This window comes from Leopardus geoffroyi, chromosome C3 (genome assembly GCF_018350155.1).
Source record: "Leopardus geoffroyi isolate Oge1 chromosome C3, O.geoffroyi_Oge1_pat1.0, whole genome shotgun sequence".
NCBI classification, from domain to species: Eukaryota; Metazoa; Chordata; class Mammalia; order Carnivora; family Felidae; genus Leopardus; species Leopardus geoffroyi.
The window spans coordinates 85,914,821-85,939,721 of record NC_059338.1 but is presented as its reverse complement, the minus strand read 5'-3'; the positions used below and the strand labels follow the sequence as shown (position 1 = coordinate 85,939,721).

At 39.0% G+C, this 24,901-nt stretch overlaps 1 protein-coding gene across 2 annotated transcripts in view; it reads left to right on the top strand.

The window, feature by feature from the left end:
• NSMCE2 (NSE2 (MMS21) homolog, SMC5-SMC6 complex SUMO ligase) overlaps window positions 1-24,901 on the top strand; it is a 216,977-nt gene that overhangs the window by 5,561 nt on the left and 186,515 nt on the right. The gene's annotated exons all lie outside the window — the stretch shown is intronic.

Here is a 24,901-nt window from a genome sequence, read left to right as displayed (position 1 = left end):
CAGGTTAAAACAGGAAGGTTCCTGTCCTCAAAGATCATTCAATCTAAAGTATGTGACATTTGTGAACTGTAAGGTATGCAAATGCATTATAATAAAGTTATTTTGCAGTAGTTTAAGTCTTCGTGCTTGATAGACTAAGCTTATGCTAGGGGTACCAGCTAGGAAGGCCTCTACCAAAATAGGAGAGTTCAGCTTTGATGAACATTTTTCAGTCAGAAGATTTAGAAAGATGTTATTTGCTTTCTTTGGATTAGGGTTGTTTTTATTTTATGTTATATACAGAGCAGGGGAGCAACAGATTTTTGTTTGTTTTTAATATCGCTAGTTTTTACCGATTTGATTGTGATGTGCCTTTGCATGATTTTCTTTGTTTATTGTGTCTAGTGTTCTTGAAGCTTTATGGATTCGTGGGCTTATAGTTTTGATCAAATTAAGAAAAAATGTTGCCACCATCTCTTCAAATAGTTTTTGTGTCCCTCCCCTCCCTTCCCCTTCTGGAACTCTAATTACACGTGTATCGGACAGCTTGATAGTGTCCGTAAGTCACTGAGGCTAGTTGATTCTTTTCAGGTCTTTTTCGGTCTGGCTTCAGCTCAAAGTGCCTGTTGCTGTGTCTTCAAGTTCATTGGTTTTGTCTTCTGCAGTGTCTACTCTTGTTAATTCTGCGCAGTGAATTTTAAATTTCAGATACCGGATTTTTCATCTCTGGACATAAAAAAGAATTAAATGGAATCTTATTTCTGTCTTCTATCTCTCTTCATTATGTTCATGTTTTTCTCTATATTCTTGAATATACTGAACATACTTATAATACCTGATTTAATATCCTTATCTGCTAATTCTGTCTTCTCTTGTCTATTGCTGCTTCTTCACGTGGACATTGTGTGCGCTATGTTGCTAAGTGTTTGGATTTTGTTGTCTTCCAGTAAAGAATTATGGCATTTGTTTTGGCAGGCATCAAAGTAATTTGTGGAGTAGGCTAATCCTTTCCAGGTTAACTAAACTTTGTCAGTGCAGGTCAAGTTGGTGTAGATTTATCTTAGGGCCAATTTTGCCTTGTTACAAAGCTTGGCCTTCCTGAGTCTCTGTTGATTGCCCGGAGGGTTCAGTGAGATAACTCCACTCCACTGGATGCAATTTGAAGCTCTTCCCATCCTGTGTGAATTCTGGGAATTGATCACTGTATAGCTCCCAGCACTTTTTTCTTAGTAGTTTAGGATTGAGGGGATCTCTGCAGATTCCTTGAGCGCTTTCTGTGCATAGCTCTCTCCCAGTGCTGTCTTGAAAACCCCTGTTGTCTTAGCCTCCCTGAACTCTAGTCTCTGTCTGTCCTTAGTCCTTGAAGATTTGCATTCCCTGCTTGGATTCCTCCTCTCTTGTGTAGGGAGGAGGGCAATTGCGTGACTTACCTAACTTGTTTTTCGCTTTCTGCAGGACTCAGTTCTGCCCTGCCTATTGCCCCACTGTCTGAGAGCAGTTGTCAGTTTTTATTTCGTCCAGCTCTCTAGTCGTTCACTGCAGGGGGGCCAACTCCACACCAGTTCATTCATGGCCAGCAGCAGAAATCACCCATAATTTTTAGTGGGTAGCCTTCTAAAGTTCTTAACCTTGACTTGAAGTCTAACTTGGATAAAAGTCATAATAAAATCTTCAGCCATAAGAGAGAAGAGCAGTTGACTATGTTGGAGAGCAGTGACTGGATTGGAACAAATTAAAGTACAGAAGAGCATGTGGGAAAGTCCATGAATTATCTTTGTAACAGAAATGCTCCCTTTCTTCGCCTCTAAGATTAGCACCCTTTCTGTTTCCCTTCTGGGTTGCCCAATTTCATCACAAATTAGAATGAACTTTGTTAAAAGAGATGTTAGTGATCACTGAGGTACCATTTTCTCACTCCACACTGCAATTCTCTTGTTGGTAAGGGGGATTCTTGTTCCCAAGAACTTGGAGGGAACTGATGTGTATTGTTTTGTTTCCTGTTGGTTGCATTTTCCTATACCAGGTGGTTGTCCTTGTTCAACTTCTAGCTCATTTGAAATGATCACCTTTCCCTGTGCTATGTTATAGGATGTGTATCTAGGCAATTGACTTTTACTGTTGCCATGTCTACTCCTTTTTTCTCCAAGTGTGTTGGTTATTCTGGGAATACTTTCTTTTTTTTTTTTCAATTAAAAAAATTTTTTAAGTTTATTTATTTTGAGAGGGACAGAGAGAGAGAGGGAGACAGAGAATCCCAAGCAGACATCACTGTCGACGCAGAGCCCGACATGGGCCTTGAACCCCTGAAATCGTGAGACCATGACCTGAGCCGAAACCAAGAGTTGATGCTCAACTGACTGAGCCACCCAGGCGTCCCTGGGAATACTCTCTTTCTTACTTAGTTGGGAAATGAAATTTCTTAAATTAGGAGATTTTTCAGGTAGCTGGGGCTTATTTTTTGGATTTTTAAATTTATCGTGTACTCTTCTGCTTTCTTAGGCAGAAGTACTAACTTAATTTATCAAAAGTGTTGTTGTTAATATCATCTTTGAGCACTTGAATTCTCATAAGCCCTTTAAGTTTAGTTAAATAAAATTGAGGAATGGCCCTGTTCTTTTTTTTTTTTTTTAAGTTTATTTATTTTGAGAGAGAATGAGAGAGTGCATGCACGTGCACTCAAGCTTGTGACCAGTGTGGGGAGGGACAGAGAGAAGAGAGGACCCTAGGCCGGCTCCGTGCTATCCGTGCAGAGCCACACGCTGGGCTCGATCTTAGGAACCACGAGATCATGACCTGAGCCGATATCAAGAGTCAGACACTCAACCGACTGAGCCACTCAGGTGCCCCTAGGAACGGCCCTTTGAAAACATTAATGTACCTCAGGTTGTGTCCTCTCTCCTCTCTGCCAGGAAAGGAAGGGTTTGAAAAGAAGGAAAAAAGAGTTTTGTCAGAAACTCATACTGTTACAGGCAGTTGCTCTTAAAATGTGAGAATTAAATAGTTGGTCTCTGTACATATCTAAATTAACATTTTAAAAGTGCAAAATCAAAACTAATCAGTAGAGCAAGTCTTTGAAATTCCTTTATGTGCGTATGCTGCCTCTATTAACGTCTTTGATGTCACCTGTCACACGAGAGGCCTGGGTTTGCAAGACTTGCTTCTCAGAGTTGATTTTTTTCCTCCTAAGTGATAGTTTTGCAGTTACCCACAGAGTAAGGGATGGCACTTAATTGTGACTGTGTGGACCACAGTCATACTGATCCATTTTTTTTTTCACTTCAAATATATAATTCTTTAATTTTGAGTAAATAGATATTAAAATTCAGGGTTCTTTTTTTTCCAAAGGAGGGCATAATATAAAGCTGAATTTAAAGAAATGCATACTTGTAAATAAATATTTGGACTGCTTTTACTGAATCCTAGGTGTTTTAAGTTGCTGTATGAGAAATTAAATAAGTTCTCTAAGATCTAAATAGAAAATAAACAATTTAGCAAGGCTTCATTAGATCTGCTTTTCTCCTGATTACTTTATAACCTAATTGCACAAAGCAGATGTATGCAGTGAGCTTTTCTGTGGCATCTATTCTCATTAGGGTAGCTGACTCTTAATTTAAAAATCCGCAGTAGTCTACCTCCTTGGCTTTTCATGTGTTCCCAGGTAAGCTCCGCCCCCACTTAAAATGCAGTAACATGCCATATCCCGACATCCTGAAACCAGTTAATGTTTTCTCTTTGTCTCATGGTTGTTGTTGTTTTTCGTATTTATATTGTATTTCGCTTTGTTAATATGTCTGATCTTCCCTTTGAACCTGGTCTCCTTGAGGCAGAGACCCCAGGGTGCTCATCGGACTTTTTCAGAGGTTGGGACTTAATTTGATGTTTGTCAGGTGTTGAGTGTGTATGAGTTACGTAATAAGTGTCTTTGAAGACTGTTCTCCAAATACAGTTATTTGAATCCACTATGTAGAAAATTAAGTTGTTTTCAAAAATTAGAAATTGTGCGTTTTAATTTGTAAACCTAGTTTTTTAAGGCTTTGCATTTAATTTTTGTGTAAGAGCTAATTCAGTGCGTCAGAACCACTTAGAGAGCTTGTTAAAACACAGATTGCTCAGCCCCACCATCAGAGTTTCAGTAGGTCTGGATGAGCCCAAGAATTTGCATTTCTAACAAGTTACCAGGTGATGCTGATGTTGACGCTGCTGGTCCATGGACCTTACTTTGAGAACCAGGTGTAATCATCATTTCCTAGTTGGCAGGAAACTTCCACCACTAGGTGGCACCAGAATACTTCTTATGAGGTAGCCTTTGGCCTTAACAATGGGTTTGTTGACTGCGGAGTTCAAGATTGTGCAAAAGGTAAAATCGCTGAATTGTTGGCATTTTGTAGCTTAGAGCCTGAGTTATTCCATCTATCTGAGAAAACAAACATGCTGACTGTATCAGACCAGAGAAACTATAGGCCTATCAAGGTTACATTTTAAGATGAACTCTTCCAGGAAGGAGGAATAACCGCACATTGCCACTAGCTTCGTTTTCAATTACGCAGGCTATTCATTTGCCGGTGATAGATGTTGACCCTGTCATAAGACAGAAACATACACTGCCGCTTTGTTATTTATTACTCTGAGTTATCAGATCTTGATTTTTGTTGTTGATTTCATTTAAAAACCACTCTTAAAAAGGTTTACGTGTTCTGTTCACAAAAATATGTCATTTTGTCCTTCTGCTAGAGGGCCAGTAGTGTTTGGGCGGTTTTAGGAGGTTAAAAAGTGTGAAATGTGCTTTCCTTTCCCAACTGGCTTCCTCAGTCAGAAAGTTGAGTAGTTTCCTTTTTGAGCTGGGGAGAGGAAGGTCTGAGCAGTTTGCCTCACCTCACCTCTTGCTGCTGTGTTTTCCCACCACAGAAACTTCCAACCGTCCCAACACCTCCAAGTTTTCTCTCTTCCACTGGCTGTAACGACTTGAAGGTTTGCATGGTTTCTCCGCACGATGGAATGTGTGGAAATCACTGCTTCTGTGCTCTCCTGTTCGCTAAGCTCTGCTGTTTACAATGGGATGTCGCTTTCTGAAATAGTAAATGAGTCATATTTTAGTTTTTGAAACAGAATATGTATAGTATCTGAATACCGCCTGGGTTCTTCTAGACTCTTAATAATCTTTCCGTTGATTCTACTTATTTATATTTGGAGCAAAGGCATGAGTTAGGTTTCAGTGACCTAATAGGGTATGAAAATGACTAATGCAGAAAAAACGGAGTTGGAATCACTTGATCAGATTTAAAAATTAGACTAGCACTTTATCATGTTATCTTTGATCGTTGGAAAGAATTAAGACTAGTTTCATGTTAGGCAAAGATGACAACTCCAGACAGAAGAACAGACTTTAGGATCGATTTTGAAACAGCAGTTTCCTTTTTAGAAAATAAAATTTTGTCTGGTGGTAAGCAGAAAGGAGCTTTTATTAGGTTGGTGATTAACAGTTGAAACCAATTTGATCATTTTAGAGAAGATTGGTATCATTCAGGCCTATTTCTCCTTCGGTCTGTACTTTGAAACTGAGGTTATATGTTCTTGTGCATAAGTGTGAAGCATTATCTGTATATTACAGCACCGTCCAATAAAAATACAGTGTGAGCCACATGTGCAATTTAAGCTTTTCTATTATCCTCATCATAAAAGGTAAGAGGAGAAATGAAATTTAGTAATATTTTATTTAATCCCATGTGTATAAAATATTATTTCAATATGTAATTAATATAAAAGTGGAGTTATTTTTACATTTTTTTGGTACCAAGTTCAAAATCCTTCAGTCCATCTCCATCTGGACCAGCCACATTTCATATGCGGCTTAATAGCCACACGTGGCAGGTGGCTACGATGATGGACAGCAGCGGTTATATAAGTTATTTCATTTTTCAGTGGCTATCAGAGGACAGCAAGAATGTGTAAGGGTAGTTACATCAACTAGTTTTGCAGCTTTTTAGCAGTTTTGGTGACTATTCAGATCAAACCAGTTGGCAAGATGAGACCATACTATTTACTGATGTGTGTGTGTGTGTGTGTGTGTGTGTGTGTGTGTGTGTGTGTGTAGTTGTTACTCCTCTACCACTGGTGGGATTGTCATTTTAAGTTTTTCCCCAAATTGTTTAGCCAGCTTAAAATTACTTCTGGGGATCTTATTAATATTTGGTTCCGTCTGAAATGTCATGTGCTGATTTGACTCCACACCTACAGTACTTTGATATTTTGTAGCTAATGTGGTAAATTAGTTTCTTAGGATATTGGGCAACCCAGAAGGGTCCAGCCTCTTAACTTCTGCAGCCAGAATACTCTAGTCGCTGTAAATAATTAGGCCAGTCAGCAGTTGACCTTGGAAATGCTAATTTGTTTGTCCCTGGGTGCTGCAAAAGCGGGCTTTCCCTTTCCCTCCCAGGATGGGAGTTAAAACCTTGTTTGGGGAAGTTCTGAGGCACTTGGGGCTAGCTCCTCACACACCTGCTTTGTGCTCATTTTTGCATTGGGACCGAGTTAAAAGAGGAGTATTCCTTGCAGGAATTTCTTTGAAGGCCTCGTGGAGTTATGTTTTAATGGACTTTGAGAGCAAGTTTATTTCCCTTTGGATCTGCCCTTCTTCCTAGCACCATTCGCCGTAGTGATGGTTGATTAAGAAGGATTTCATCGCTATTTCATTATATTTCTTAAATTTATTGAAAAAGGACATGGAAGCCATCTTTTATCCCTTCGATTTAGTATTTAATCAGTGCTGTTGTAGCGTCAGACCAGAAGAAGGTAGCTAAAAAAAGAAAGTAGAAAGAAATGTTAGTTGGAAAAGTTACACCCACTGAGAAGTTATAGGCAGTATTCGGTAGATAGAGGAGGAGAGAGAAAATTTATGAAATCCAGAGTTTCTGTCTCTAAACTGGTGGTGGCAGCAGTGGTGGCTTTTACTCTACGACAAAGATGTAGGTTTCCTCTTCTTTGGGGCAGTGCTCAGGCGAAGTAATTTTCCCTCTTTACTGTATGTACAGTACTGATTCAGAACATTTGTTTGAGCTTACTTTTCACTCTTCCTAGATAATTGTTAGCACTTTATGTTGATCGGTCACCAATTGTTTATTGGCCCATGCCCTCAAGAAGCTAATAATTGAGTTACTGGATAAGACAAGTACGTGTAAAGATAAAGGAAAACTTCATAGTAGTAAATGTGTGTTCTAAATGAGATTATGAGTCTTTCTGTCCTCTTCATGACTTTTTACGTTCTGACCCAGCAGCCTGATTTTATATCCAGTAGGCACACGTGTTTTCAGACTGTACATATTGGGCAATTTAACAATAGTGAACATAGTGCTTTTTGTGTGGCGGCCATGCTCTAAATGCCTCATAGGTATTCGTTTAATCTTTACAGCAGTGCTCTCGGGTAGGTAGGTAACATAGTCACTTTAACATAGGAGTACACTGAGTCTTGAGGTTGAGGAAGGACTGGGTACGATTCTCTCACAATAACCTATTTCAGATTGGAAATAACACATTTTACTTATTTACTCTTTGCATATTCTCAATCTGTTGTCCTTGTAAGTGTCACTTTCCCCTTCTCAATTGCAGCAAGCTTTGAGATAAGTCCCCTTATCTAGTCAAGTATTGCTTATGCCTGTGCTTATTATAGAGACAGCCCGTTTGCTGGGCTCTAGCACCATTGTACCTGAAGATGAGAGCTTCTCGTTAAAACAATTTGGAGAGTCCATTCTGTGCTAATTTTTGACTTAGAAGGTTCCCTTGCTGAACTTACAAAAAAAAGTTTTCCCTAGGACTATATTTATAAATCTCAATTACCATGTTGTAGATCATCCTTGTTTGATCATGTCTCTAGCCATGACCAAAGCATCTGGCATTTACTCTCTGCAAATAGTAGCTATTAATTTCTATGCCCGTTTTAAACCAGAGAGCATAGTGTACAAGAATGTTCATGATGTCACCGGCTACACCCCTCTGTACACCCTGTCAGAGAGACTGGATTTAGTTCTACCAGTGTGTGCTGTCAGGCCTCCTTGCCTGTGTTCACATGACTTCCTCTCCCTAGAATGCTCTCTCTCCCTATTGACTGATTGACGGGCACCTATTCTCTTTCAAGGCCAAGCTTAAGTATTATCTTTTTTTCTACAGATGATAATTCTCCCACCTAGACCATACTGAGTTTCCTCTGAGTTGGCCATGCATTCATCCATCACAACAATAGAGTACTTCTTTGCACTTAATTGTTTATAAAATCTATATTCCTACCACTAGATACAGGAGTTTGAAAAAGTCAGTTAAAAGCATCCTGTTTCCCAACCAGGTTTTGGCTTTCTGTCTGTGTTGCAGCTGTCCAGTTCTGCTGTAAATAATCTATAAAGGCTATACTTGACTGACCCCCGGTCTAGACCAAAGTCTTCCTGTTCATATATATACATACACATATATATATGGCAAAGAATGGGTTGAATATAATGTGTAAAGTCTATACTGACCCCTGGTCTAGACAAAAGTCCTTCTGTGATAGTCTCTATTCATATATGTATATAAGGTGAAGAATGGGTTAAATTTTGCACAATCAAAACACAAAGTGATATCTGAAAAGGGATTGTGGAGAGGATAGCAGAAATGTTCTTACAAATAACTATTTTCCCTGTCTAACTCATTAAATTACTGGTAGAAAATAACTTCTGATTTCACATAAAAGAGTATAATGTGAGCTTTAAGAGCTTCTGTATCATGTGAAAAATCCTACTTGTAAAGGTTTTCTAGTCATGTAGATCCCCATTGAAGTGGATGTGCTTAATCATATTTTAATTTTCTCCTTTCCAAGAGCCATTTATGTTTTTTAAAGTTAGTTCCATGGGGTGCCTGGGAGGCTCAGTCGGTTAAGCGTCCGACTTCAGCTCAGGTCACGATCTCATGGTACGTGAGTTCGAGCCCCGCGTCAGGCTCTGGGCTGATGGCTCAGAGCCTGGAGCCTGCTTCTGATTCTGTGTCTCCCTCTCTCTCTCTGCCCCTCTCCCATTCATGCTCTGTCTCTCTCTGTCTCAAAAATAAACGTTAAAAAAAAATTAAAAAAATAAAGTTCCACAAATTGTTTACTGAGTACCTAAGTGACAAACACTATGCTAGAAATATAGAGATAGGAAGATACCCTCAACAAATTTCTAGATCTTGCTACGGATACTTTCTTTCTTAATAATCCCATGAAAATGAAGTAGACATTTGATGGAGGAGAGGGGCGAAGCTCAGAGGGGTTGAGTGATGTGTCTGAATCACAAAGTTTAGTTTGACTGGATGGTACTTACATCCAAGATAGCTTCTGCTCCGTTGTATGCGCAAGTGTGCTTACGCGCGCGCACACACGCACACACACGCACTCATTCTTGTGTATGTCATCATGTCCTCTGCCAGTCCTAATTGCCTTTGTATCTGTAGGTATTAGGTTTGGTGCCATGAATAAAGAATCCCTCATTATGGGATACAGTTTTGCTGTAATGAAATTTATTTCAGCAACTTACGGTCTATCACCTTAATTCACCTTCATGGCATTTTACTCATGCTAACCTAGTTTTCTTTTTGATCCCTCCCAATCACTCTTCTAATTTCCATTAGCTCCATTATTCTTTTGTTTGGTGACTTTTTAAAGATAACCACTTTATTGAGATATAATTCACATACTTTATCATTCACGTATGTAAAATGTCTAATTTAGTTGTGTCTAATATAGTCACAGATACTTTATTTACTCAATTTTAGAACATTTTCATCACCTCCAAAAAAGAAATCCTGTCCCCTTTACCTGGCAGTGCCTTTCTATCCCTCCCCATTCTCATCAGCCCTAAGGAGCCACTAATCTGCTTTCTTCCTCCATAGATTTACCCATTCTGGACATTGGATGTAAATGTAATCACATAACATGTGGCCTTTGTGACTGACTTTGGTCACTTAACATGATGTTTTCAAGGTTCATCTGTGTTATAGCGTGTACTTAACTACTTCATTCCTTTTTATGACCAAATAATATTCTACTGTATGGTTAAAACACATTTTACATATGCATTCATCAGTTGATGAACATTGGGTTATTATTATTAATATTATTAAGAAATATCCTATTATTAGGATATTATTAAGAAATGCTGCTGTGAACATTTGTGTGTGAGTTGGTATCTCCTTGTGGGTTTGATTTGCATTTCCCTGATGATTAGTGATGTGAAATATCTTTTCATGAACTTACTGGTGGCTTGTGTATCTCCTTTGGAGAACTGTCTATTCAGATCCGGTGCCCATTTTCAAACTGAGTCATTTCTGTTTATATTTTTGAGTTGTAAGTGTTCTTTATATATTCTAGATATGAGTTTATTAACAGATATATGATTTGCAAATTTTTTCTCCATTCTTTGGGTTTTTAAATTTTCATGATAGTGTTCGTTAAAGCGAAGTTTTTAATTTTGATGAAGTCCGATGATCTGCTTTTTCTTTGGTTGCTGTGCTTTTGGTATCAAACCTAAGGACCCATTTCTCAATCTGCCGCCTTGCGAATTTATCCCCGTTTTCTTTTCTAAGAGTTTTATAGTTTTAGCCCTTACAGTTAGATCCATTTCGAGTTCATCTGTAGTTTGAATTAAGAGTCCCGTTTCAGTCTTCTGCATGTGGCTATTCAGTTGTCCCAGCACCATTCTTTCCCCTGCTGAGGGATCTTGGTACCTTGCTGCACATCAGCAGACCATAGACACACAAGAGTTTATTTTTGGATTCTCAGTTCTGTTCCACGGATGGAATTCTGTTTGCTTATCTTTATGCCGATAACCACCCTGTCTTAGCTGTTGCTTTGTAGGAACTTTTGAAATCAGGAAGGATAGTCCTCAAATTTTGTTCTTCTTTTTAAAGATTGTTTGGAATATTTGGAGTCTCTTGTACCTCTGTATGAATTTTAGGATCAGTGCATCAGTTTTTTTTCTACAAAGAAGCCAGCTGGGATTCTGATAGGGTGGCATGGAATTGTAGATCAATTTGAGGAGTTATTACCATCTTAAAAATATTAAGTCTTTTGATACATGACCATAGGATTTTTTTCCACATTTATTTAGATCTTTAATCTCTTTCAGCAGTGTTTTCAGAGTATTAGTCTTACACTTCTTTTGTTAATTTATTTCAACACATTTCACTTTTTTTGATTCTATTGTAAATGTAATTTTCTTAATTACTTCTCAGATTGTTTATTGCAGTTAAATACACTTGATTTTTATGTTGATCTTCTATCTTGCAACCTTGCTGAACTCGTTTAGTAGTTCTAACAATTTTTTTTAGTGTATACGTTAGGATTTCCTATATACAAGATCATGTCATCTGCGGATAGACATAGTTTTATTTCTTTCCAATTCGTTTGCCTTTTATTTATTTTTCTTGCCTAATTTCCCTGGCTAGAACCTGCAGTATGATGTTAAATACAAGTGGCAAGAATGGACATCCTTATCTTGTTCCCGATCTTAAGGCAGAAGCATCCAATCTTTTCATCAAGCATAATGTTTGCAAGAGATCTGCCTTCCTCCTGCAGTGTCCTTCCCTCACCCTCTACTGAGAAAGCTTAGCATAATGCTCACTGTAAGGAGAAATACTTAGAGCACTTTCATCCATTATCACGGAGTGTGTATTAAAAGGCAAATTTTGAGCCGGGAGCCAATGCAATGATTAACTGGCACAGCACACACATGAGCCAGTGGAAGAAAGCTTTCGAGGTGCTGTGAAAGAAGCCATCTTTCCGGAAACAATGGGGGGCGCCCTGGGGTTAGTAGTTCATTCTCGCTGAGGACCGTGGGGAGAAATTTCGTAGAGGAGATGTTGACAAAAAGATGAGTTAAGTGTTTCTCACGGAGTGGGAAAGGCTATTTCTGAGGGCAGCAAAGGTGAGAAGAGGTGTGAGGAGCCTGCTGTGGAGATCTGTGACGCGTCTGAGGCTGTACCCCCCTTGCGAGCCAACAAGTTAGCCTGCCACAGTTTCCTGGGTGCTGGCAGAAGACGGGAGACTCCCGGGGCAGAGACAAAGGTCTTTCCTTCTTGTTGCACGTTAAGTAGTGGGAATATCACTTGTCCATAGGGTCGCCTTGCTGACCGCCACCCCAAGTCCTCCCGGGGGTGATCTGGAAAGGCCCAGGGGGGTACTGCAGCCTGTCTGTGTCACAGCCGAGGACCCTCCAGCTCGGGGTGCCCAGATTTTTCTAACGGGGAAGACACCTCCCCACCTTTTGGACCTGGAGGAAGAGACAGTATGTTTCTTACACATCCCTCTGCTCTGGGGGAACACGCTCTCTCAGTTTTCTAAAGCTTTATTCATGATACAGACATCCTTGGAAAGATAGTCTGGAACAAAAGGGCAGTTAGTGCCTCTGCTTCAAGATGTACAGAGATGTGTGGGACCCCTCAAGAATGGATTCCCAACACCTGACAGATTCAGGGAGCTTTGATTTGGGCCTTTCTGATATTCTCACCACCACATCTTGCAGCGTCAGCACTTAACCTCCATCAAGATGCAGTACATCTCTCCACGTAGCATCGCCATTTCCCTTTTGGCCAGTTAGGGCCGCACAGCGCTTTGGTTGGCTAGGCAGAGTAACTTAGGACTTTGAGAACCGGTTCTGGAATCCAAGAACCTGGGTTCAAGCTCAGCTCTGCCAGTTATTAGCATTGTGACTTTAGGTAAGCTTTGGTTTCTTCGTTTATAAAAAGGGGATAATATTGTGAAAGAGCCACTAATATCTAATGAGTATTTAACTGTGTGCCCACACACGGCTCCCTTGCACCCTCCTACCTTATTTAGGGTTGACACGAGAATTAAATTACGTGTATAAAATGCTCTCCACTATGCTTAGCCCACAGTACTCACATTTTATTGGTCAATTATTTTGTTTTCGTTAATAATTACGTGGGCCTTTTGCAGGTGAGAGAGCTGGATCCTTAAGAGCTCTTGGTGCAGAGTTAGTATTGTACAAAATTAGTGTTGTACAGTTAGCCCTGGTTAAAATGCAAGTTCTGCCGTCTACTGTGTGACGTTGAACCAGTTACTTCCCTGCTTTGAGCTTCCTTTCCATTGCATGTGAAATATAGACAGTGTCTTCTTTTCATGGTTGTTCCTAGTTTGAAACAGTTTATATGCTTTGAATACAGTGTTTTACCTCCTACCTTGGCTGGCCAGTATGTAAACACTGGCTTTGGTCATAAAGAGAATTAGCAGAAAAACATTTAAAGCGTATACTTTATAGTTCAGATAAGGAACGGCACCAAGAATGTGTGTGGAGTAAAGGCCAAGTGTGCGGGAGGGGAAGGTGGACATTATCTCCTTCACAGGAAAAGGAGTGACATTTATGATGGGGTTTAAGAAGCAGAAACGTGTTCTCGTTTAGAAAATTAGTACAGGATTTAGTTTCAAGCAGAAAGGATCAGAGCTCCTGTGGGACAGTCTAAAATAGACAATTAAACCAGTTAACAAAGAAAGGTAATGTAATGTGTTGCACAGAAGATGCAGTTTTTTGTTAGTGTTCTCTGTTCTCTTGAAATAGAGCCTTCCAGAGTTTTTTGGTAGTTTTGGAATTTCTTCAGTTTGAAAGAATTCCCTTATCCCTGCCTTTTCTTTGTTCTCTTAGTGCTAAACTTAGGAGAGCGTCTGGATCTTGACTGGAACTTAATAATATTGAAATGGGTAGTGTTAGCAGCAACGTGTTTTTATCATTTTTATCAATGTTATCATTTCCAGAGTGCACTGTGTACCTGTGTTTAGATACTAATTGGGAAGCAGGATGTGAATGGTAGTTGTTCCTATAAGGAACCCCCTGCCAGTTTCACATTCCAAATACCTAGAAACGTATTAGACCCAAATCATGTGAGAGATGACCGGGAAAGTTCTACGAGGTATCCCAGATGCTCACCTGTGAAGCAGTTTCTTTCCTTTTCCTCGTTCAGTTTTTGGATAACTGATCATATGTTCCAGTAATTTACTTCTCACACAGATATTTAACAAATATTTGCATATTCACTGCAAGGACACTGGTTTTGCTTTTCATCCTTAGCATTCTTGGCCATAGGAGGTTCCCAAGTGGGGGAACCGGTCAAAATATAAACAAAATTCCTTACATAATCTGCTTGTCACATTTTCAGATAGCTACGGCACAAGGAGAGCAAGTGACTGCTATGTGAACAGAGATTTTAACATGCTTTCGTTCTGTATTTATTTAATGATTTTGGTTGGTCCCAGTTGAGTACCATGGAAATAGATTTCTCAAAAGAACCTTGAGAAAATACATTTGCTGAAATTTGATTTCATCTATTAGAGTTTAACAGGTGACTGATTTAACTTTGCTTTTTCCTGAAGAAATCTAGATCTGGTAAAGCCAAGAAATTTAAAATACAGGACAGGTGCACATACATTTATTAGAGGTATTGCATGTTTATCATGTCCTTCAGTAATTATTCACCAGTGGTGGCCCCCAGCAAATCTTCCCATCATTGTACTTGCGTGGTCTTCCTCACATCAAGATAACGAGCTTACTGGGGGTAATCTGTTAAGTAGCAGTAGATGGAATTGGTACCAGGAACGAGATTTCAACACATGTTGACACATGCCCGTATTGCTGTGAAACAAACTACCTAAAACTTAATGTTTTAAAACCACAGACTTTTCTTCTTCTTTTTTTAATGTCTCATGATTCAGTGGGTTGACTGAACTGGGCTGGGAGGCTCTTTCACTCCATGGGATGTCAATTAAGATGGTGGACATGGTGGGGGGGGGGCTCACCTGGGTTGCAACTTGCAAGGTGACTCACTTACACGGTTGGCAGTTGATCCTGCCTGTTGACTGGACACTCAGATGGAATTATTGATCAGAGTTTGAGGATGCTATTTCATATAGCCTCTCCATGTGGTGTGGGTTTTTCCCAGCATGGTAGCTTTTTTAAGAGGAAGGAAGTAGAAGTTGCCAGACCTGTTAAAACCTGGGCTCAGAAGTTCCAGAGCATCACCTCCAGTGTAACTGAACACATCAAATCCATCACAGGGCTAGCCTCAGTTCATGCAAAAAGAAAATAAAGTCTGTCTATCACTGTGAAGGTAGCGTTCATATAGGGATCAAAGGCTTAATACTACATGTACTAGGTATTGCAAATACAGCAGTGACTAAAATAGACCTGGCCACTGGGTACTGAACAGAGCCTGGAGAGAATTAGGAAAGGGTCAGAATGTGGTGGTAGGCTCTCATAGGTCAAGTTAAGAAGTTGGGGTTTTAGGGCAATGAGAAGCTGTTAAAAAGTTTTAAAAACAGGAATAAGATAGTTGATATTTTGCATTAATTCTCTGGCTGTGATACGGGGAATGGCTTCCTAGGAATGAGTGTGGAGGAAGGCCACCCAGTTGGCGGGGTATTGCAGTTAGTCCCCTGGCATTAGATGATAGTGACTTGGACTAGGAAGGTGACACGGGTGACGAGAAGTCAGATTCTTAAAGGAGGAATAATTGATGAAACTCAATGATTTATTGAATGTGAAAATTGAGAGAAAGGAAGAAGTCAACAGTGGTTATTCAAATTTCTGTCTTTAGCATAATCATATTGATAGAGGCTCCCACTATCAATTTACTTTACTCTTTTGACCCTAGAGATGCATGTAAAACAGTTTCAGAATTATTAGCCTGTACCTCCATGACAAACAGCTTCGCTTACAGTGCTTAGGTACAGGTCTTTTTGTCTTTGGTCTTACAGTTTTCACTCAAAACCCTGTGTAAGGCTACCTCCGTCAGTTCCCCCTCGCCCTTCAGTGAGGTTAAGTCAAACATTTGTAATAGAGTTAAATTTCTTTGTCATAGTCTGCATTCTGTCCTCCTTCCCCTGATAACTGATGGCTGCTTTGTTGTTCTCATTGTCTTGTATACATTAAAGTTCTTAGGGAGTTAAATTTGTATGGATTTTGACACTTTGCAGTCTCTTTTTGAAAATGTGTACTAACCAAGGACATACCGTGATATCTGCTGGCAGCACTGTTGGAAGTGTAAGGCTGAAAGCAGGACTCTGAATGAGGCCATGGTCAGGTTTATAGGTCAGGATTAATGAATCAGGGTTAATGAATCTTCTGTTTTTAGAGGTCAGGAATAGCCCTTATATCAGGAACTTGCATTAGTCACATGCTTGGTGGGGTTTAGAGGATTAGGCAGAGCTCAGATATCAGGTAAAGAGTTGAATCAGGGCGTAGATATTGGAACTTAAGTGATGGCAAACAGAATCTTCATGGAAGGACCATATTAGCTGTCCCTGTTACACAGCCAACGGGTGCAACACTCGTAACTACGGCGGGTTCTGAAATGGAAAAAATGCCTGGAGATTGTAGGTACTTGAAGGAAGGGATTCCTTCTTTGAAATCCTGCAGAAATATTTCTTAAACTGCGGTCCTCAACCAGCCTGCCTCAGAAACATCTGGGAGGCTTATTGAAAAATTGCAAAATCAGTTTCTGGAAGCAGAGCCCAAGAATCAGCATTTTAAACAAACAACCCAAGTAATTCTGGTACATCCTGAAGTTCGAGAAGGAGAATCGTTCTGTAGTGAACGGTGAGGTGCCTTGCACCAAGTAGGTGCACTCTATGTGCTTATTAAATTGAATTGCACATTAGCTCTGATAACGTTCTGATAAGAGTTCTGAGTAGAGGGCTGACTTAGCAAGCAATACTAATAAAAACACCTAATGCTTACTAAGCGTTTATTCTGTACTAAGTGCTCCTTGACGATTAGCTCATTTAATTTGTATGAAGAAGATACTGTTGTTATCCTCTTAACAGAAGACTGATAAAAATAAGGTTCAGAAAGTTTAGATAACTTGCCCCAAATCACAAAAAGTTCTTAAGTGGTAGGTCCGGAATCCAAACTCAGGCATTCTGCCTCTAGAGTCCGTGTTATTTATGACATTGTGAAATATTTGGCTTTGGGGGTTCGTGCTATGCGTCCCCATAGTTTCAGAGACAAACCAATCTAAGGAAGAGTAAGAAGCTTAAAATCACACTACCATTTCAGTGCTTCTGCAGCTAAAAGTTTGTGTGTGTTCACATTTTACCGTATTCAGCTTTCTAGGGAGTAATGGTGTAGTGAGTGATGTTCTTGAGTCCTAAGGAGAGGCACGTCTCTTAAAACAATGTCAAAAATAGTTAAAAACAGATACAACTTTAAAGAAAATAATTTGTCAGTCCCACATTAATGTAAAACTATAGTACCATAGAGCATAAGGGTGAGAGACCGGATTTATAGACCTTTAGACCTGAAATGGCCTATTCAGGTCATCTACTCCAGCTCCCTCTTAAAAATAAGTGAACTGAGCCCCAGAAAACTCAAAATCTCTCAGCAAATTATCATTAGCCCCAGACGTCCCCATTTCCCCTTTCATTTTGTTTCTATCTTACGTCTCTTTATGAAACAATTAAAATTTATAACTCGAATTATTTTAAAAATCCATTCCATTTAGATGAACCTAATTAAAAGTTGCACTGATATTCACTGGAGGTTGACAATTTGTAGCTGAAATTAGAAGCAAATCTATTTTGGTAAATTTGGAAGGAATGTTGGGTGCAAAAATAGATGTGAGTAAAATGACTTAGGATATTTAAGTAGAAAAGTTTGTTTTAAAACAAAGGCTTTTGTAGAATGCATTATTTATGGGACCTTACGTTCGGTTTTGGTTTTCTAGCATTTTAAAAGGCCTGAAATAATTCAGGAGTATAAAAATAGGAAAACAGCTGGTTGAGTTCTAGATTTGTTGAAAATGTGGATTTGAAGTAACAGTTCCTCTTTGTCTTAAAATTCTGTGAATTCAAAAAGAGTCTCAGAGAAAAGGCAAATTCATGATGTTAACTTTAAAACATACATTAAAATGGTGGCTCTCAAATTTTACCACACTTTGGAATCAGATCGCTGTTTCCCGCCAGATCCAGTTGTCTGGTGGACGGCCTGAGAGCCTGCATTTCTAACAAGTTCCCAGGCAGGGCTCATGCACCTGGTCGGGCGACCACACTTTGAGAACTACTGCATTGGAGAAAACAAATTATAATAAAAAGCAATCATAATTTTGTGAGGTAATTATAGACTAAAAGCTGGTTTCTTTGATACCTGCTATGTAAAAAATTTCTGTTGACTCATGTCTTCATACTTTTATAGGAATAGTAAAACCATAATGAAGACACTGAGAGACGTTATGATATTTGAAGTCCCTTCTGAGTCATTGTGATAAGATGAAATTATATTAAATGTGGTCTATATTATATGGTAGAATGTGATCTTTTAGGAATATAGTTGTCTGAAAATTAGGAATCTGTGTGGGGAATACATTAGGGTAGTTCTCGTGTCCTCATCAACACTTGATGTGGGCAGTCTGTCTTCCTAATTTCAGCTATTCTAATAAATATGCACTGGTATCTTATGGTGTTTCAGTTTGCACTTCTCTACTGACCAATCATGCTGAATACTTTTTCATGAGCTTATCTGCCATGTACCTCTTTGGTGAAGTGTCTATCCGAATATTGTTCCCATTTGTTATGGCTTATTATTATTATTATTATTATTATCTGGTATTGAGAATACATATATGTATTCTGAATACAGTTTTTTTTTATGGGATATATGATTTGTGAGTATTTTCTCCCAGTCTGTGCTCTTAACAGATTATTTGGAAAAGCAGAAGTTTTAAATTTTTATGATGTCCAATTTATCAATTTATTCTCACAATTTACAGATTGTGCTTTGGTGTATTTAAGACCTCTTTTCCTAACCCAAGATCTCAAGGTTTGGCTTCATAATTTTTTTCTAGAAGTTTTATGGTTTGGGTTTTACATTTAGATCTGTGACCCGTTCTGACTAAATTTCGTATCTGGTTCAAGGTGTGAGATATGGATCAAAGATGTTTTGTTTTGCATATGATAGCCAATTGTATCAGCAGCTTGTTGAAAAGATTATCCTTCACTGGATTGCCTCAGCTCCTTTGTCAAATCAGTTGTCCATATACGTCTGTATTTCTGGACTCTGTTTTGTTCTATTGATCTGTTTGGACTACCACCCTATTTGGATTACTGGAGTTTTACAGTAAGTCTTGAAATTGGATAGGGTTGGGCCTCCAGCTTTGTCTTTTTCAAGTTGTTTTGCCTGTCCTAGGTCATTTGCATTTTCCATATGAATTTTAGAATCTTGTTTGTCAATTTCTACAAAAAAAAAAAAGCCAGCAGAGATTTTGATTGGTACTGTATGCCCTGCAGCCTAAAAACTACTTGAAGGTTGTTAAGTGATGGGACAGTTAACAGGTTTCACCTCATGTTTCCTATCACTCTGCTCCTTCTTCCTTCTGTGATGTCTAGTATCTTGCAAACCATTATTTCTTTATTTTTCGTTGGAACGTTTTGGTTGTTTCAGGGAGGAGAATAAATTTGGTCCCTGTTACTCAATCTTGGCCAGAAATGGAAGTACTGTGGTAGGTTTGGTAAACAAGAGAGTAACCTCAGATTTGTTGCTGAGCATTGGGAACAACATGGAAGAAGGATTGGAGGGAGAAGAGATTGAAAAAGGAAGTCCCTAAAGAAGCAAATCAATAATCTGAGGAAGAAATAATAAGGATTGAAATTAACACAGCTGGAGTTGGGAAGGGAGGAAAGGAGAGAATAGTGGACTTTAGTGGGCTGAATTGGTAGAACCTGGGGAGTAGTTAGGTGTGGAGGATGCTAGGAGGGGAGGGATCTATGGTAACTTCAGGGTTTGGGTTTTGCATGTGATTCAGTTCACTGCGGTTGCTGAGACTGGTGCCTGGATGTGGAATGTGATTGACTAGAGCCTCCCATTTTAGAAATAGTAGCATACTGTTACAGAACCAGTTAGTTACTCATTGAATATTAATAGTTCTTTATTTCTTACTTCGCAGTTCACTATAATTGTCATCCAGGAAAAGATATTGGTAGCTGATAATTCCCATTACAGAAGTAGTTTACTGTCCCCAACAGAGTTTTCTGAGCCGTTTCTAGTAGATTTAAGTGTTTACGGACCAATATTTCTTCAATATAGAGGAAAGAGGTTTTTGAAGATGGCAAGACAGAGGGGCGCCTGGATGGCTCAGTCGGTTAAGTATCTGACTTAGGCTCAGGTCATGATCTTGGGATTCGTGAGTCCGAGGCTGGCATCGGGCTCTGTGCTGACAGCTCAGAGCCTGGAGCCTGCTTCGGATTCTGTGTCTCCTTCTCTGCCCCTACCCCACTTGCACTCTGTCTCTGTCTCAAAAACACATAGATGCAAAAAAAATTTTTTAAAAGAAGACAAGACAGAAACAGTATTGGGAGTCACTACCAATTTAAGTCAGTTAAAATAAATAAAACATCTTAGAAATAATAAGGTGCACAATGGGAAAAAGAATTACTTTGTAACTTACAAGTTCTTCTTAAGAACCTGCTCTATGTGTATGTACGACTATACATGTGGAATAGTTATTATAATACTTGTGGTAAATTATGATAGATTTATTTTCTGGAGCTGTCAGTAATTTAAGTTTTAACAGATTGACTTGCCATTGTTTTCATGAAATCAAACTTATTTTTTTTATTTGACTGTAGTTTGACACAGTGTTAGTCTAAAGTATACAGCAGAGTGACTTGGCAAGTTTTACATTATGCCATATTCAGTACAGTTCAAATTTATTTTACTTTCCCAAAAACACAAGCATAGAACTTATCCTCCAGCAGACAGGATTATGACATATAGTTGTTCTCTTCTTTTGTGATTGTGGCTCTTATGCTTTCCTTAAATGTTTCTCAGATCTTATGCTTTCCTTAAATCTGTTTCTCGGATGTCTTAGATCAACATTTGAGAGGTAAATTATGAAGATATGCAGTTCCTATCGTAGGTTTGTAATCTAATAAACTTATCAACAAATCTCCAACTTATTTTTATATTTTTGGGAGACTTAATTTCTATTTAATTAAAGTGTTTTTAGCAACTTTCTATTTTAAAGTAGACTCCCCATTTGTAATTTTTTTTTCCTGGTATAAATTTATTTAAAATGAGTACAGAGATAGGCTGGCCTAAGGCAGTTGCTATCCATGTGTAAGCAAAAAGATCATTAACCTTTTTTTGAGTCACGATCTCATATTTATGAGCTTATTTGATATTTTTGTTCTTGATCATTCTAGTTCCTTTTCATACCCCCCCCCCATACTTTTTTTAAATTATGGTGACTTCCCTGCTAAAGTAGGGATGCTTTTTCATCTAACAAGCGTAGATCTTAGGAAGACATTTGACACAGAGTCTTACAACGTGTAGAAATGGGTTATGCCCAAAGGGTGATGATTCTTGAGATAGGAGAATGGATTCAGTTGTTTAATAGACCCCAGTTTGAATGTTCCCTCTACAGCTCATTGGCTATATAACCTTGGTTCAGGGTACTTACCCTCTCTGAGCCCATTTTTGTTGTTCCATCAAATGGGGATAATGATAGTGTCTTCTTCACAGACTTACAAAGTTTGAATGAAATTGCTTAGCATGGTGTCTGGCACATAGTGCTCAATAAATGTTAGCTATGATTTAATTTCTTGAAAGAACTGATAATCCACCCATGATCACAGTGGTACACATGTAATGAGAATTGTTACAGCCTTCATTTGTTCATCCATGGCTGTACTTGTTTTTAATTCTGGAGTACATCTATAAAAGGGACACGAGCAAATAAAGCATGTTGAGATAAAGGCCGGCCAACTTGATGATCATTATTTATTCTGGAGAAGCAAAGGCTCACAGGTAGGAAATATTTCGTAGCCATCTTCAGATCTTTGAAACACTGTGATCTGAAAGAGTTGACTGTTTCTGTGTGGCTCACTACATAGCTCTTCTGCAGCTCCGCAGTTGAGGACCAGGGTTCAAGTCCTGCTTCTGCTATTGAAGCATGATTTGGGTGGAATCTCTTGACCTCCCTGAGCCTCAGTTTCCTCAACCATATGACACCGAGAGTAAAATCACTCTGTATGGATGGAGGTTATGAGGTGTAAATAAGTTAATGTGTGTGAAAGAGTAATTCACATTTATTGTTGTCATTGCCTAGAATTGTTTTAGGGCGATGATTAATCAGCTCTCTCTTTGGAAGGGCTCTAATAATTAGAGGAGTTTGGCAGAGAACAAGCTTTCCCACCACACCTAGAGCCAAACAAAGGCATAATAGTCATATCAGGGCTTTTTAGGAATTTTTGCATGGAGTGGAAGTTTGTATAAGCTGTTTGAGAAAAGTTACAGTGTTTACCTTGTTTGCTGCTCTGTCCAGGGCACCTAACACAGTGCCAGGCACATGGTCTGTGCTTGGTAAATATTTGTCCGATGAGTGAATGGAAGTTCCCCTCTAACACCCAAATTGTATTCTTCCTTTAGCATCTCTCCTTTCTTGTTTTTAATATGTTCATGATGTTTCCCAGATAAATTTGTTTGCCTTAGTTTCCGTTGTCCTTTTTAAAAGAAGGTACCTTATGCATAGAATATTAACACGGAGTGGAAGTACTTCCTCATTACGGTGGTTGCTTCTGGGGAGGGAGTTTGGGGATTGGAGACACCACATCATTATACTATTGGAATTTTTCAGCTGTGTGCTTAATTAATTTCTCAACCACATGCTTTATTAATTTTAAAAAGTGGATGAGATGGCTCCATGATTTAATCGGTACTTGCCAAAAAAATAAAATAAAAAAAATAGCAATCGGTACTTGCTTAAGTGAAATAGAAGATTTGTATTGGGGCATATTACAAAGTACACTCCGTTAACAGCAAAGTACACTGCATTTATTAAGAGTCTACAGTGTTTAAGACAGCCTGTTGATTGCTTTATCTATGTTCTCATTTAATTTCCTCAATAGTCACACTAGGTTTAAGTCCACTTCCTTTTGTCTTTGCTGCCACGAGTTCATGCCATCACTTTGGTGTTGAACCAGGTTAAAGCCAGGATCTGTTCCTTAAGCCTCCTGGGATCGTCACATTTTAGCTAGAATTTGGACACAGCCGAGGACTTGAAGATCAGGGAGAGATGGCAGTCATTGAAATTATGTTGGTTGGAAATGCTGCTGTAACTATTGCTTGCTGCCTTGAATTGACTGTTTCTTTCCAGTCTGTGAGAAGATTAGATAGGAAGAAATGGGCAAGAAGGGTATAGAAAAAGGGTTTAAGTCATAGAAAAGACAGATTTGACCTTGAAGACTCAAGGGCCTTGTAATAGGTAGCCAAAAAAGGCCAGTGGGCATGTTTTAAAATGGTAGATAGTCATCACCTGACATTCATAGTGCTTTTGATGACTGGTAGAGACCAGATTGTATCCAGAGACCAATTTCTATGATTTTGTGAACTTAATCCTTCATAGAATTTATTTGAAGCCATATTTTGAGTTATACCTTTACCATGGTGGTTTAATATTAACTATGTGTTCTAAGGAAATACCTGTCTATATAATGAAGCATGGTCTCCATTCCTCTGAGGTAGAACTATTTAAGTTAATTTCACTTTCTCTCTCTCTCTCTCTCTGTCTCTCTCTCTCTCTCTCACACACACACACACACACACACACAAGAAAGTAATGTTTAGGAGAATTCCTTTAGCTAGAGAACCAATTATTTATTACTCCATGACTTTTGCATGAGCGTATTATTTATTTCTGTGTGGTAGTTCAGACCCTTGTCGCGTGTGCCTTCTGTGCTAACTTTAACTTGGACCTGAGGTCAGTTCCTAACTCCTCCATTTGTTAACTGTGTGACCCAGGGCAAATGAGTTAACCTCTAGGGGTATCAGTTTCCTTATCAAATTGCATTTAATGACACCTAATTCATTGTTGCAACAAAGGATAGAACGAGTAGTATGTTCAAAGGGCCTGGCACATTGTCGGTGCTCAGCGAAGATTTATTTGTTCCTTCTTTTAATCTCTGTCACGCTCCTCTTCTTGTCTGAGAATATAAACTTGAAGTCAGCCTCTGTGGAAAGGGGTGAGAGGCGTGTTTAGGCGCTGCTTCAGTCTGTGAACCTCTGGTGCACACTTAACTCGCCTCTCAAGATATGACACATTTATCCCCTCACCTGTTGAACCTTTTCCTACCTTCTGTGGGCAGGGTTCGGTGCTCCTTGCTTGAAACCACCCCTGCCCCCTCACCTGGCAAATATTAAGTACTGAAGCATATATTATTAGGCAAATGAGTTTCTGGACATTAGTTGGCATGGGGAGGTTTACAGAGCTTCTCTCATTGAGCATCATAGTTTTGTGGGTTCAGCTTAGTGCTTTGGTGTCAGGTTGGTAAAAACAGCCAAGAGAGTTTAAGGAGGTGACCTTCACTTGACAACTTACGGTTCTAAGGGTAGAATGCTTTCAGCATTTAGACTGATTACATTTGCAGAGTAGTTCCCATTCTGCAGTAATTTTAATGGCAGATATTTTGTTTGCGTTTACTGTGAGCCAGGCCCCGTGCTGATCGTTTTGTCTGTTTTCTCCTTTAGTCTTCATATCAGCTTTATGAGTTAAATATGGTTATTGTACCCATTATAGAGAAGAGGAAACTGATCTAGTGACTAACCAAAGACCACATAGCTAGCAAGTACTATAGCCTAGATTTGAATGTATGCTGACTCCAGAGCTGGCTTTTTGAGTTTACCATATTGTAACTCAATATTGGCACTGTATTATTAATCCTTCTTCTGTATTATTGACAAGAAAATTGTATAGATAAGTAAAGAGGATTATGAAGGTCAATGTTTCTTAAAGATTTCCCCCGTATTTCACTGTGTTTCTAGTTGGCAGACCACTTCATGCCATACACTGTTACATTCTTCACCATTACTTCTGGTGGGAGGCATTTACAGAATGTGGATTCGGTTTTAACTTTTCCTCCACACTAATA